The following is a 17,439-nucleotide window of genomic DNA, read 5'->3' as shown; positions in this document are numbered from 1 at the left end:
ATCACTTAGGCACTCCGCATGGATTGCCAGGGAATGGATGACAGAGTTCTTCTGTGCTGGGTGGTGGTAGGATTGGGAGTGCAGACACCTGTCTGTATGTGTAGGCTTGTGATTGTCCTCCAGTATGCCCTCCGTTCTCCTGTATACTTCGACATCTAGAAATGGAATTGCACCATTCTTTTCTACAATGAGCGTGAACTGTATCTTTCTGTGCATATTGCTCAAATTTTCGTGAAACTTGTGTATCTCCATTTCACTATGAGGTCATATAGCGAACGTGTCGTTCACGTATCTGAACCAGCAACGTGGGCGTGCAGGAGCTGAACCGAGAGCCAGTGCTTCAAAGGCTTCCATGATTATGTTGGCTGCCAGCGGAGATAAGGGAGACGCCATTGATACGCTGTCTATTTGCTCGTAGGTTTTTCCTTGCCATTTGAAGTATGTTGAAGTCAGGCACAACTCAACCAGGTCGCATATGTCTGGCGGGACATGCTCCTGAAGGATGCGGATAGTTTCATCTACTGGCACGTTCTTAAATAGTGATTACACGTCAAAGCTGGCCATGATGTCCGTAGGTAAAATTATTTCTCCCCTTAGGCGTTCTGTAAAGTGCCTCGAGTTCTTCACATAAGAGTCTGTCTTTCCAACTAGGCGTCTCAATTTGCAGGCTAGATACTTTGCCAAGTTGTAAGTAGGCGAATTGATCCCATTCACTGTTGTCCTCAAAGGATAAGTTTCTTTATGTATCTTTGAAACACCATAAATTCTAGGAGAGGCTGTTACTCTGGGAATAAGACCCTGGCTATGTCAGTGTCAATTCTCGAGTCCTTAATCGCACCCTGCGTCTTTCGAATTATCTTCGCCGTAGGGTCCGCCCTTAGTTCTTCGTAGATGGGATCATTTAATAATTTTTTATCTTGTCTTAAAAATGCAAGGTGTCAAAGAGGTCAGTAACATTGCCTTTGTCTGCTGTTAATATCACAATTTCGTCGTAGTTCTTCAGTTCCTTGATAGCATCCCTTTTCTCTCGGTTAAGTATGTGTTTCGATGGCTTGGCACGTGGTAGAACTCGAACGGTTTCCTTTCTAATTTTCTCAGCTTATATCACAGATGCGTGCAGGAGTGCTTTTTCCACGAATTCGATAATTTCTTGCATGGGAATCCCCTCAGGTGTGACGGAAGTTTAGTCCTTTAGCTAGTGCTTCTGTAGCTGTGTTGCTGATGGGATGATATGAAAGGTTCACCACTGTTCGAGATGTATCCAGTAGAGGCGAAGTGTTCTGTGTCGTCTTTGCGAATTGCTCAAATTTCTTCTTCTGGCGAATGGCGGCTTAAAAAAAATGGTTCAAATGGCTCTGAGCACTATGGGACTCAACTGCTGTGGTCATCAGTCCTCTAGAACTTAGAACTACTTAAACCTAACTAACCTAAGGACATCACACACACCCATGCCCCAGGCAGGATTCGAACCTGCGACCGTAGCAGCGGTGCGGCTCAGACTGGAGCGCCTAGAACCGCACGGCCACAGAGGCCGGCGGCGGTTTCATTAGTTGCGTATGCTTGCAGGTGAGTGATTTGTTTGATGTTATTCCAGTCGATAGGCGATAACGTAGATGATAGCAGAAGATGTATTTGCAGCAATTTTTGTTGTTGAAGTCAAGTTCTCTCCGCACCTGCTAAATACGCTCCTTCAGAAGAAATTTACTGGCTCACCTGTAGATGCTTCTTGCTTTTTTAGTGTCGATGTCAAATTTAAACTGAAGAAATTTAGGTACAATGTCATGATCCTGACACCTCCTCAAGTAGATAAGATCGTTGAGAAGCTTCCCTTTCTTCTTCCTGAATGTTTCCAGTTTGTGGATGTTGCTGTGTGTTTCTTGCCTATACAGGTTGCTAATATAATTGCATAGGCTTCCGCGGCCAGAGTCAGTCAACATAAAAGTTTTCTGGGTATGGTACTATGTCATAATGTAAAAACTACTGCTGCTGTAGAGAAACCAACGTTTCGGCCACGGTTGCAGCGGCCTTCTTCTGGGTCTAATGGGGCGTTATAGCTGTGCACTGTCCTTTACATTTTGTTGTTGTAGTTCACCGCGCATGCCATTACGTCATGATTTTAAAAAGATAGTTAGTTTCATTGGTCAGTTAAGGAAGAAGGAGAGGGAAATTTATCTTAATAGAAATAAAATTCAGCCAAACATATTGTTGGACAAGCAGCCAGTTATGACGAAACGCAAAATCAGAGAGGCCATCGAAATACTTAAACAACTTAATAACGTGAACAGGGAGGGTGGACTCAGGCTTACCCAATCTTGGCTGCCAGCAATCAGAGCCCAACAGACACACTGTCAACACGAGGCACGAGCAGTACCGGCGAGTAACTGCCGCCGCGCGGCTGACATCCAGCAGTTGGTAAACAGCAGCCAACTTCTCATTCGACAGTGACCACCAGTCACGGAACATAACACAAGAACCAATACACAACAGAGGTTGCATTCTACCTCCACCGCAATAACCTATTAAAATAAAGTTCCTTCTCCCTCTTCCTTAAATGACCAATGAAACTAACTATCTTTTTAAAATTTTGACGTAATGGCGTGCGTAGTGAACAGTAACAACAAAATATAAAGAAAACTGCATAGCTAGAAATCGCCATTAGACTCAGAAGAAGGCCTCTGCAACTGTGGCCGAAATGTTTGTTTTTCTCCAGCAGCAGTAGTTTTTACATTATGACATGGTACCATACCCAGAAAACTTTTATGTCGACTGACTCTGGCCGTGGAGGCCTATGCAATTATATTAATGTATGTATTTTATTTTTCCAAAACATATCATTTCTCATCATGAGAACTCAATGCTTTCTTTTTTATTTAACTCTATAGACCTCATGTTTTTCACTTTGAATCATATAAAGCTTTCTGTACTCTTCTCCATCGTTAAATAAACAATATTTATAATCTTCTAACTTTATTCTATTTTTAATAATACATTTCTTAACTCTTTTAGAATTTTTCTCTGTTTTATCACTGGGTTTATAAGCATGCATTTTTGCTCTCTTATATTATTTTTCCACTGCATTCATCGTTCATTTTTCCTGAAACTTTCTTGTTTACTTGTGGAGTTCCACAAATATTATTTTCAAGATACCACTTGTATCAAAGTAATCAATCATCGATTTCATATCTTTAAAAAATCTTCAGTTTTAATATATATATTAATATATATTAATGCATTGGCGTATGTATATTTAATGTCAGTCTTTTATCCATATTTTGGTTTCATTATTCTACAGTGAAAATCATACATCAGTTCTTTAGATAAATCAAATATATTCATAACAACATAGATGGATTTAATAAACTGTTTTTGTTTTATTCATATGAATACCAACAAAATTTTCGTTAATATAGTTCTTCCTTTACAGTTTGGTTTAACTATAAGTTCATCACATTTATCTCCATCTGACACTAACTTTACAAACACTCTGTTTCTTACATTTTCCATCTTTTTTGGAAACACTGAATTATTCATCAGTTGATAGGAATCTTTTTCAAAATAATTTTTGGCTTTAGTTCTAATTTCTGTATATAAATTTGTATACTTCTTTAACCAATTCGATTGTTTAAATTTTAAAAGTGTATGTATTTTTGTTGCAAGAGACAGACACTATTTAAGATTTCTGTCGTGAACTATGTAAATATGTTTGTCATTCAGAGTAGTCAAAAACGTGCTTGCTTTAGTTTCCGTGGAATTTTATTTTCAGAAGCTAATGGTAAATGTTCATGTGAATCATGTAATTATTTTAGATATTCTTCTTCAAAAATATATCTGCATCAAATATATATCCAATTTCAGTAGTATGTGATACTTAACTTATTTTTGTACAAACAAAATTATTTGCTTCATCCTATTCAAATCCTCCATATGGTAAATATTGACTCATAGCGTAAACATATAAATCATTGACATTTAAATATGCCAAAATAATTCGATATCTTTTTTAACATCAAAATTTTTCACATATCTGTTACGACACTATGATATTCCTCCTCTTTCCCGTTTTCAACCATTAAAATCATATCACAGTCATGTAATAAACCTAGTGGCTGTTTAGACATTTTCAACATTGCATCCCAAGATAATCCTGGTCCAGTAAAATACCAATACGGATCAAGATCAAATGCTTCTATACAAGTTTTATAACATTTTTAGATACATCAGACAATGACAATGCATCTGTTTTAAGATACATATCATGATATTCAAGTACATTTTTAATATTAAATTTTTCCAAACTTTTATTGTATGCTTGTAATCTTCTTCGCTTATTTCATAATCATTCAGTTTATTATAAATACCACTTTTTCTGGTAATTGTGTCTCTTCAAAGTTCTTCCTAGAATCCACGTAATCAGTTGGGTGTACACCTTTTCTGATCGCTCTTGTGGGAAACATTTTCATGTTTTTCATTTGATATCTCTTCAAATTTGATGAAAGTTTATCAACTGAAGAAGCCATAAATTTAACTGTGTTAGTAAATCTCATTTCTAAACTTCCTGTTCTTTTACCAAAACTACTATATCTCTCTTCATTACGTGGTATTAAACATATTTCTTTTTCATCATAATCTAGTTCTTTCACAAACAGATGTGAATCGTATCCTGATAAATTATGTAAATGAATTGGTACAACACGCAGATGTGTTAACTGTTAATTACATCTTTTACATAATGAATTAATATATTTACCAGTTAAATTATCCTGATGTCGAACATTTTTTTTTCTGTGTGTAATGTGTACAAATACTGTGTACAAACTTCAGATGTATTATGTCCTGATGGTTTTCCAGGAGTTAATGGTTTCATTTCTTCAATTTGGGAATAAATTATTACAATATTTTTAACCTATTTTTCAATAAATTTCTTTTGACAGTTTTTCAATAAATTTCTTTTGACAGTTTGGTCCTCTATAAACAACAGGATATTTATAGTGTCCATTTATATATTTAATATAATAACAGAACCCACACTTTTTTGATATTTCATTGTATATGGATTTTCTGGATTTGGTTGACAGTTTCCCATCTTCATTAGTAAACTTTCAAAATCAGCATAAATAACAAATGAAACTTTCTGTGTATGTTGTTAATTTTTAAAAAGAACACATGAATCTTGATTTGGCATTTCTATTTTTAATGGTTTGTTAATTAAGCAGCTTGGTGTATCATTATCCAATATTCTTTACTGGTGATATGGAGTAAACATAAATCACAAATTTTGCTTTTTTGTCTTAAGTAATTTGACGTGAAAGACGCATACATAAATTTTTTATATAACAACAGTGTAAATTACTCCCATTCTTGAAATAAAGGACATTTACTTGTTTCAGTCTCTTGCCTTTTGTGGTTTTTAATGAATACACTTGTTATTTTCCATCAAATGAATAAACATTAATAGATAAATTAGTTTTATTCTCAATTTTTGGAATATAATAAATAACTACAAGAAATTCAAATTTTTTAAGTTTCTGATTGAAGATCCAAACAAGCATTTTAATATTTTGTAACTCTTACTGAATTTTTATCTACAAGATATAATGCATACTTTAACACACACAAATACATTTTTGACCTTTATTTTTTACATTAATACATTCTTTTAATATTTTCTTATTTTATCCGATAATTCAGTGTGAGATGATCCCCTCAATGGAACATACACACACATGAAAAAAAAGTTTAGCGTCAGCCTGGTCCTCAGTACTCCTCAAGATAAAATGTTGACTGCGGATATTGTATTACAGGCACAGTCACTGTGACTGTTTAGAGATGTCACTAAACCTGCCCAAAGATGTAAACAACCATGCATGAGTAGCGCCTATTAGACGGAGGGGGTCTGACAGCCGATCAGTTCCAGTCATTCCTCCAGGAAGGAGGTATGCGGCTCGCATTGTCTGCAAATAAACAATGGCTAGACGGTCAATACCGCGGTTCGATCACATCCACATTGTTGCTTTGTGCCAGGAAGGGTTCTCAACAAGGGAAGTGTCTAAGCATCTCAGAGTGCACCAAAGCGTTGAGGTGAGGACATGGAGGAGATAAAGAGAGACAGGAACTGTCGATGAAATGCCTCGCTCAGGCCGCCCAAGGTCTACTACTGCAGTGGATGACCGCTACTTACGAAGTATGCCTCGGAAGAACCCTGACAGCAATGCCACCTTGTTGAATAATACTTTTCGTGCAGCCACAGGACATCATATTACAACTCAAACTGTGTACAATAGGCTGCATGATGAGCAACATCACTACCGACGTTCATGGCGATGTCCATCTTTGCAATGATGACACCATGCAGCGTGTTACCGATAAGCCCAACAACATGCTGAATGGACCACTGAGGATTGGCATCACATTCTCTTCAACGACGAGTGTCGCATATGTCTTCAACCAGACAATTGTCGTAGATGTGTATGGAGGCAACCCAGTCAGGCTGAATGCATTAGACACACTGCCCAACGAGTGCAGCAAGGTGGAGGCTCCCCAGTATTTTGGGGTGGCATTATGTGGGGCCGATATACGCCACTGGTGATCATGGAAAGCGCCCACTGATAGTGCAACCATATCGGAAGTATATCGGCGAAGCATTCGTCTTCATGGACGACAATTCGCGCCCCTGCTGTGTACATCTTGTGAATGATTCCTTCAGGATAACAACATCGCTCAACTAGAGTGGCCAACATGTTCTCCAGACATGAACCCTACCAAACGTGCCTGGGATAGATTGAAAAGGGCTAGTTATGGACGACATCGCCCACCAACCACTCTGAGGGATCTATGCCGAATCGCCATTGAGGAGCGGGACAATCTGGACAACAGTGCCTTGATAAACTTGTGGATAGTATGCCACAACGAATAGTGGCTTACATCTGGGCGTTAGAGGTACCGGCGTGTATTGAAACCTGGACCACCACCTCTGATGGTGTCGCTGTATGGTGGTACAACATACAATGTGTGGTTTTCATGAGCAATAAAATGGCGGAAATTATGTTTATGTTGATCTCTGTTCTGTACCAGTACTCTCGGAACCAAGGTGATGCAATACTTAATCTGATGCGTGTATATTAATTCCTAGCTTTAATCTAATAGTTCTGTTTAGTGTCCATCCTGATCCATGTGCTTGAGAATCACCCTTTTTGATAAAACATTTTTTTTACTAAACTTAAAGTTTTCAACCCTCTCTTTCATTTTCAATACTATAGTTTTCTGTCTGGAAATGAAATTCCATTATATTTATGTTTGTCTGCCTTTGGTGCCATCAAAAAATATTAAAAGCTACTTTCAATCAGCGCTGTATGTCTTTTACAATTTTCATAATTTTTAGTTTTGCTGTAGCCAAGAACTGATCAGGTTCAATTGAATTTATATTATTTTCAAAATTTATAATTTGTTATGTCATTTGCAAATGCGTTATCATGTAGATAATCATGAAGTGTTCTTCTGTTTTGTGGTTTCTCAAATAAAACAGTATAAAAAGGAAATAATGTTTCATCATAACTTTAAGTTTTTTTCACAAACATATCAGTAAAAAATGTAAATACTTCCTTCATTGATTTAATTTCATTAATTTGAAAAATTTCACTAATGCTTCCAATTTTATAATAATATAGTTGTTTCCAAACAGTTCCACCTTGCATTAGATACCTAATAATAAATTCAAACACATCAGCATTATTTAATGTACAATAACATTGTAAATTATTCCCTGTAAAATAATCACAAAGTTGAATAACCATGAAATTCTGCGTTTGGCATTCCTATTTAAATTAAATAAAATTTATTAGATTTGTAAAAAAAACGTTCAAAATTTCGATTCGTTTGTAAATAATTCCTAATTTTCGGTTACCATACGTTATTCGCCTAATTGCAGTTGCAGCTATTTTTGATCCTAATGCTTGCATACATTCTCTCTTTTGCAGCTAATTAAAGTTTTTATCAGCTGGATCGTTAAATCTTCATGATTACAATAAGTGGTTTCATGTTGCTTACATGTTTCATCTAATTTATTTACTGCTTGATCACCTCTAGCTAATATTTCATCTAATTTAGTCTCCAAACCAAAAAATGTGTACCCAGGTAGATGCATTTCAAATGGAAGTTTGTTAATTAATGTATTTATTAATCCTTTTCCAAATTTTTCACTTTTCCAATATTTATGTGGAGTATTATTTAATATTCTAATAAAATATAGTATAACTTCTGAATTATTGATAATTTGATCCCTGAATTTGTTTGTGACTATGTTTGTTATTCCTACTTTTTATTGAAATAAATTTTGTTGTTAACAATTTATGGTTCATGAATAATTGTTAATCTCTCAATTAAGTCAAGAACATGTTTTGTTGATTTCCAAAATGTATGTGGCAAAACAATTCCAAAAATTAATGAAATGAGGTATACCTTTCGGACTGTTGATAACAAAGTCACAAAATTTATCCATGAACATCTGTTTTATTCCAAATTTTTCAGTATGATAATTTTTATTTCCAGCTATTTCTTCGCTATGGATTATGGCAAATCTGTCTATTAAACCTCTAATATCATTTAGCCAAACATATTCGATTAGTTTTTCGGTATATTTCTTTATTAAACGTTTACTTTTTTCTCAGGTGAACCTATTTCTGAACAATCTGGAGAGTCTATAGTTGATTTTCGTAAGTTTAGGAAATAGTCATCACTAATTTTTTATCAAATATTTATATTTATTACCTATAATCGATTTCTTTTGGTTGCTCTCAGAGTATAATGCTTCAGATTTATATAATATATCTGCAAAATTAGATAAACGAACACCATCAAATATTTCACCATATCATCCATAGTAATCTGTTTTTAGTTAAAACATCCATTAATCCATCTGTTGCTTCCTATGTCTTTTCGCCAACAACTAATTTATCTCCCTTGATCTCGACTGGTAATTTACCATCATATTTAAATATACGAAAGGTTTCAATCCTAAAACTTCATCTTCAGTATGATTAATATCATTTAACATTCTGTCACTAACATTTACTTCTATAGCATCACTATTCATTATTTTTTAATGTCTTGTTTTTACTTTTAGTCTCTTCTTCATATTTCTCCAATACACCTGTATTTCTGATTCAGTTAATGTATAATCACACTGTGGAATTTCATAAGATTTAATTTCTGGTATATTACCAAAATCTTTTGTACAATGATACTAGGGAATCATTTGTTTCTCTGCTTCTCTGTTTTCTTCAAGAGTTTTTAACTCATTGGTACCTAGTCCTCAGTTCCTTGTTTTATTGTTTAATAGCATTGATAACTGACTGATATTCTTTTTTATGTTTATTGTATTCTGTTCTTGACTTTTTTTAAGCTTGAATTATTATTTCAGTTCTCCAACTTTCTTCTTACTTCGTTTAGCTTTTTTAACAACTTCTGTGACCTATTTTGCTACCATTATTTAGAGATGAAAACACATGAATTAAATATTTTTATGTCTGACGTTTTTGTTTAATATTCTTGTTTAACATTAATAATATGTTAATGTTTATGTTTTGCATTTATGTTATGAAATTCTGTATTTCATTTCTGAACTTACCTTCATTACCTTTTCTGGTCATGTATATCGCAATAAATCCAAACAGATCAAACCAACATTTAAAATACATTTCATTAAATCATCAAATTATTAATCACTACCAGGAAACTTATGACATTTATGATTGAAATTTGTGTCATTTTGTCTGAAAATATCCAAAAACTTCTAGTAAAATATTCTCTAACTATATCCTGATTTTCAAGAATGAGGTCATAAACTACTACTACTGAATAGTAGATTCATTAATAGTGGCAATGTTTTGTTAAGCTAATCTTAAATTTTTTTAAACTGAGTTTTTGGTTGCTTTTAAACTTTTTGAATAAACATACAAATGATTAAGTTTATTCCAATTCAGCTACCCTGGGGTTAGAAAATAATTGTTGTGGTCTTCACTCTTGAGACTGTTTTGATGCAGCTCTCCTTGCTACTCTATCCTGTGCAAGCTTCTTCATCTCCCAGTATGTACTGCACTCTACATCCTTCTGAATCTGTTTAGTGTAGTCATCTCTTGGACTCCTTCTACGATTTTTACCCTCCACACTACCCTCCAATGCTAAATTTGTGATCCCTTGATGCCTCAGAAAATGTTCTACCAACCAGTCCCTTTTTCTTGTCAAGCTGTGCCACAAACTCCTCTTATCCCCAATCCTATTCAATACCACCTCATTAGTTACGTGATCTACCCATCTAATCTTCAGCATTCTTCTGTAGCACCACATTTCGAAAGCTTCTATTCTCTTACTTTTCAAACTATTTATCATCCATGTTTCACTTACATACATGGCTACACTCCATACAAATACTTTCAGAAACGACTTCCTGTCACTTAAATCAATACTCGATGTTAACAAATTTCTTTTCATCAGAAATGCTTTCCTTGCCATTGCCAGTCAACATTTTATATCCTCTCTACTTCGACCATAATCATTTATTTTGCTCCCAAAATTGCAAAACTCCTTTACTACTTTAAGTGTCTCATTTCCTAATCTAATACCCTCGGCATCTCCTGACTTAATTCAACTACATTCCATTATCCTCGTTTTGCTTTCGTTGATGTTCATCTTATATCCCCCTTTCAAGACACCATCCATTCCATTCAGCTGCTCTTCCAGGTCCTTTGCTGCCTCTGACAGAATTACAATGTCGTCGGCGAACCTCAAAGTTTTTATTTCTTCTACGTTGTTGTTGTGGTCTTCAGTCCTGAAACTGGTTTGATGCAGCTCTCCATGCTACTCTATCCTGTGCAAGCTTCTTCATCTCCCAGTACCTACTGCAACCTACATCCTTCTGAATCTGCTTAGTGTAGTCATCTCTTGGTCTCCCTCTACGATTTTTGCCCTCCATGCTGCCCTCCAATACTAAATTGGTGATCCCTTGCTGCCTCACATCATGTCCTACCAACCGATTTCTTCTTCTGGTCCAGTTGTGCCACAAACTTCTCTTCTCCCCAATCTGATTCAATACTTCCTCATTAGTTATGTGATCTACCCCTCCATGTATTTTAATTCTTACTTTGTATTTTTCTTTTGTTTCCTTTACTGCTTCCTCAATATAAAGATTGAATAACATCAAGGATAGGCTACAACCCTGTCTCACTCTCTTCCCGCCTACTGCTTCCTTTTCATGCTCCTTGACTCCTATAACTGCCATCTGTACAAATGGTAAATAGCCTTTTGCTCTCTGTATTTTACCCTGCTACCTTCAGAATATGAAAGAGAGTATTCCAATTAACTTTCTCTAAGTCTAAAAAAACTAGAAACGTAAACTTGCCTTTCCTTAATCTATTCTCTAAGATAAATCGTAGGGTCAGTATTGCCTCAAGTGTTCCAACATTTCTATGGAATCCAAACTCATCTTCTCTGAGGTCGGCTTCTACCTGTTTCTACATTCAGCTGTACAGAATTAGTGTTAGTATTTTCCAGCTGTGACTTATTAAACTGATAGTTTGGTAATTTTGACACCTGTCAGCACCTGCTTTCTTTAGGATTGGAATTATTATATTCTTCTTGAAGTCTGAGGGTATTTCTCCTTTTCATACATCTTGCTCACCAGATGGTAGAGTTTTGTCATGACTGGCTCTCCCAAGGCCGTCAGTAGTTCCAATGGAATGTTGTCTACTCCTGGGGCCTTGTTTCGACTCAGGTATTTCAATGCTTTGTCAAACTCTTCTCGCAGTATCGTATCTCCCATTTCATCTTCTTCTACCTCCTCTTCCAATTCCATAATATTGTCCTCAGGAACATCGCCCTTGTATAGACCCTCTATATACTTCTTCCACTTTTCTGATTTCCCTTCTTTGATTAGAACTGGGTTTCCATCTGAGCTCTTAACATTCATGGAAGTGGTTCTTTTTTCTCCAAAGGTCTCTTTAATTTTCCTGTAGGCAGTATCTACCCTACCTGTAGCGATACATGCTTCTACATCCTTACATTTGTCCTCTAGACATTTCGCACTTCCTGTCGATCTCATTTTTGAGACGTTTGTATTCCTTTTTGCTTGCGTCATTTAATGCATTATCAATCATTAATATAGACTTTCCACAACCACTGAGATGTGTTATTGGACATCAAATACAATTAGGTTAAAGTTTCCCACATTTATTTTTTGATTTCTTGCCCAGAATTCTTCATTTTAGCCCCAATCTTTCATATATTTACATTAATTTTTATTAATAGAAATGCTGTGTCTATTTTAGTTGAGTGGTAAATCATCTGTTATTTAAAAAAAGATTAACTGTTCCAGCAAAAGAAACTTATTAAAATACTACTTTAGGTGATTTTTACAGAGCTTTTTCAACTCCAAATATTACATCAAAAAATAATAAACTATGCTGTGATGGAGAAACGATAGAATTTTCTGTAGATCAGTATAGTTTAAAAAATTCAGAAAAATTAGTTCATTCGACAATTCCAAATATTCACATGACATCAGATGAAGTTTTGAATAGAATTACTGTTGATAGTGGTGTAAAGTAGTATATGGACATAAAAGGTAGTTTTGCAAGTGTGCCTAGAATTAGTAAACCAACTGTTGAAGCCAATAAAAAGACTATTGTAAGGATATTTGTAAAATTATTCCATTCGAATTAATTAATACTGAATAACTTTGGTTCCAGCTGATGGAATGTTTGTTATACAGACTGATCATTGTCACAGAGATTGTTTTTAATATTAGTTTGGTGCACTAATAAATCATGAACCACATTATCCTGTAGATATTCCTATTTTTGATTGTTCAAGATTTAGAAATTACTATAACTGAAGAAAGTGGCAGTCTGATTGACTTAAATGGTGCTTATTTAATAGTTATTTTAAAAAGCCTTAATAAATTTTATATTTTTAAATAATGAACAAAATCGAGAATTATCAGTTCTACTCATGAGAAAAGTAAAAATGATTTAAATGCACCCAAAAAGGATATAGATATTGAAATAAAGATTGGTGACAGAGAACTTCATCCAAATTATGCACAATTATGTATGAACTTTAGAATTGTTGTAGCTAATCATGATGGATCAGAATCAGATTATGCAAAATATTATAGAAAATCCAATAAACAATTAATTGGTAGTTCTGTGACAAAATTGTTTGATTTTGTGACCACAAAGAAAGGGAATAACATTTCATATAGAATCAAACACCCTTTTATGTCGTCAACACATATGTTATTTTTTATTCCTGCTAAAACTGATAAAATAGTCTTAGGATGACATATGGCTAATAACGGAAAAATAAGCAGTAGGAAAAACGAGGTACATTATCTGCTTGGACTACTTGGTGTATTTTTAAAAGATAGTAGAGAAATAATGTCGGAAGGAGATTTAACTGTAATTTTTACTAGGTCTTCTAGTTCAAGAGAGGCAGGTCTTAAATGGCTTAATGATAATGATGCTGGAATTGAAATTAAAGATACACTTTCTAAGGAAACAAAAATTGTTATAGAATCGATGGGAATTCGTGTACCAATTGTTAAATATGAACCAAATTACCAGTTAGAACAACAAGAAAATGCCCTAAAAATCCAAAAATTCCAATATCCTTTTATGAGCTACAAATTGTAGAAGTTACAGGATTGTATGGTAATAAAAGCTTTGAACTGCACATTATAAGTTATTGCAACACTGCAGAATTTGATATAATATATTTTGTATTTGTTTCATTTCATACAAATTGTAAAAATAATCAGTTACTTGGCTCTTCATTATATGACCACATTGATCTACAGAATATGTACTTGAAAAATTTAAGAAACGGTATTTTCCTGTAGAAGATGAGGAATATTAATCCCCTAAACAGTTTTCTCAAAGCATATGATGCATTCCTCGATTTTAAACAAGTTACACTACTCAAATTAGACACTGACATAATTCCATACTATTTCTTTTCAAATTCTCTGATCTATACCATCAATTAAAAATTCCTTCAGAGACTTTAGAGTATGTAACAATGTATGGTAAGAAAAATTTAACGTATGATGGACAGCACAGAATACTTACAGAAAATTTTTAGTTATATAATGAGAAAAAATTAGGAAAAGTTATATGTCAACTTCATGTTTAGATTTTAAGAAAAATAGAAGAAATAATAACTGAAAAAATTTAGTATGTCAATTAGAATATGATATTTCATATAGTTCCTGTTCTGTAGACTATGTTAGCATTTCGAATTTTCAAAATCGTTTAATATTTGCATGAGATCGATGTGTTTTCACCTCACATCGATACAAAACAACATAGGTCTCACCTGTGTAAGCCCTCTCAATCAACAGTCAGCTCTGGGAATTTATAGTTTGTATTTATCTGGCAGCATGTGGCCTTTTGATAAGAAAATAATAACCTAGCAGAACACTTTCATCAGTGCTAGCGTTAGTGGAAATGAGATAAGCCATGCACCAGCTTTTCCTTTTCAGTCTATCTTGTTTACACATTCTGTCTGCACCATTCACTAAGTAGTTGATAACTTCATTCAAAGATGGCGCAGAAGTAATTACCATTTACAACTGTAGAGTAAATAGTTAATTTTTAATGTACAACATTCTTTTTTAATCTTATGTTGACTGTTGTAAAGAAATCTTACATATAGTTTACATTTCATTGCATCAAATAAACTACAAAAATGTGGTGAAAATAATTTCTTTACATCCAAAAGAAACTGATGAAAATAGCATTTTTAGAATGTACTTTGTCATTCAGAATGCAAGTATATATACAAACTGCATTTGAAAACATTTGGTCCTGGAGTGCCCCAGGCTGGGAGTGGGCTGACCACACAAGCAGTTAGAATCATCAATCATCAATTAGCTGCAGTTCTAGCTCTGCCACTCTTAATTAAGGCTGATGGGACCAGATATAAGGAAGGACAGGTACCTGGACTGCGAGATGGAAAAAATACAGAGATTGGAAATAAATAAAGAGAGTAACAAGTAAATATAAAGCCCTTCAGGTTTCCTTCATATGAGGCCAAATGTTGTTGGAGTTTTTGTGAACATATTTTTTATTTAAATTAATTATAACTTCCCAGCTAAACAATAAAATACACTGGACTCAAGAACCAGTAAATTTTTAATGATTTATTCTTTGTGTAAATAAATTAATTTTTTTCTTCCATGCACTTTTAATAAAAAGAATAATAAATTTATTTTCTTATGTTCATTTTTTGTATAAAAATAGATTATTTTATAATAGGTGAATGTGGTAAGAAAATATTCATTTTTATTTATTTTATAAGTGATTTAATATAAAACAAGCGTTTTTAAATAAAATGTGTAAAAATGTTTATTACAGTAGAATATAAATGCCAGTTCTGGATAACAGGGGTCACTTCTGGTGTGAGCCAGGGCTGAGCCAACTGAGCAAGGACGAGTATTTATATTCTACAGATGGTGATGCTGCCTGTCATCCTAGTCCATTGACAGCTAGTATGATCGACCTTTATAAATTCATATAAATTTTGTGTTGTTGTTTTTTTGAGTGAGATGTTCATTGGCTTTCTAAAAAAATTAATAATACTAAATGGCTTTCTATGTGTTTTATTCACTATGTAATATCTCAGATATTATTTCGTACATTTCTTGTGGCACTGATCATCTAAAGAAACATTCTAGGCAAATGTCTGATAAAACGATAAAATTAAAGTTTCAGTGGATCATTCAACAACTCATATCTGGATCATTAGACAAAACATCACTCAGTTTACTCGCCCTATTTTTCCAATATCATGTCAGTTATTTTCCTTAGCTAGTAAAACAGGTATTTGAGCTGTAATTAGTACTTAATTTAGTAAAGCAAGATGGTGTCACATCACAGTAAAAAAGTTTATTCTTGAAAATGAAAACAGAAATCCGTCACCACTAAAAATGCTGTTGTGTTCTTTTCAATGATCAATTTGTACTTTGTTGGCAGAGACAGTGTCAAAACATCAGCTTTTGAGAAGACATCATTACACTGCACAATAAAATATATAAATTACAGTGATATACTATTATATTGTTTACATGTTGCGAGCAAAATAGTAATAGTGAAGATAATTTGTGCTAATAGTGTTCTATTAAAGCAAAAAAATTGGAAGGAATGTTATCACAACCAAGGTTAAGGAAAATTACACCGGCACTACAAATGAGAAAGATTTTTAGAAGCTATGAAACAACAAAATTATCATGGTAGAGAATTCCCTGCAAATAAGAACAACTGAATTACAACCAATAACTAAGCAACCATTGCAAGGTAATACTAAGGAAATCGAAAAACAATTTCCAATTTTGAAAATAAGTGAGATATCAAAAATTCAATTTTTTAGTGTGTATTCCAAAAACTAAAGTAAGTCTTTCAGCAAAGAACATTACAAATGGTTGTAAAACCAAGGTAACTTCATTTAAAGTAGATTTTTATAGAAAATTTGAACATGACAAGCTAATCTGGAAGAAATGAATTGTAAGAATATTGTTATTCAGCAAAATGTAATGTTTATAATGGAAATGAACTATTATTATTAATATTTATTCTTTGATAATTTTGTACAGTGACTTAGATGTCTCAGACTGTAATCAGTAGTACAATCTGGCACACAGACTGGAGATAATATAATATGAAGGCAAAATTATCTCTTTCTTAAGCATATATATATAAAAACAACAAAAATGCGGCGTTATTATTCTTCTGCAATTCTCATCACCTTTGTGTACTTGCACTGACACACATCTGTTCATACTATGCAACCCACTATACCTCTCTCTCCCTATTAGTATTGCTACTCACCAGACCCACTTTGACAGAATAGTGAGTACCCAAATACAAAGAAACAATGAAAGAAAAAAGCAATAGCAGATCATTCACATCTATAAAAAACATATTAAACTCATCACATACATTTTTGAAAATATGTCAGACCTGTGTCAATATAAATAACTTACAAATCTGTATGTTATCAAAACGATTGGATATTACCATCTTTTTCAATTATCTTTTAAACAAGCTGAACTTTTAATGTCTTTATACTGCTTTTGGTAAAGCACCATAAATTATTTAGGGTAGATTTAGCATAAATTTCTGATATAGTTCTAACAAAAGAATTCTTTATGAAAATCATTCAAACTTATACTTTCTCATTTGTGAAAAGAGGTTTTGATGATGAACACCCCTTATGTGATATCAGGAAAAACATGTATTCATACACACCAAGAGTGATTTTTTATATGTAGACAAAAATCGAATGATATACAGATAATACTGAAATAAATCGAAAAATTATGTACTATTTTTCGGTATTTAAAGACTGGTCACTACTCACTTGTAGCTCACAAACAAGTGAGGAAAACATAAA

This window comes from Schistocerca gregaria, chromosome 3 (genome assembly GCF_023897955.1).
Source record: "Schistocerca gregaria isolate iqSchGreg1 chromosome 3, iqSchGreg1.2, whole genome shotgun sequence".
NCBI classification, from domain to species: Eukaryota; Metazoa; Arthropoda; class Insecta; order Orthoptera; family Acrididae; genus Schistocerca; species Schistocerca gregaria.
The sequence above is the reverse complement of the archived record's forward strand: the minus strand, read 5'-3'. Positions refer to the sequence as shown.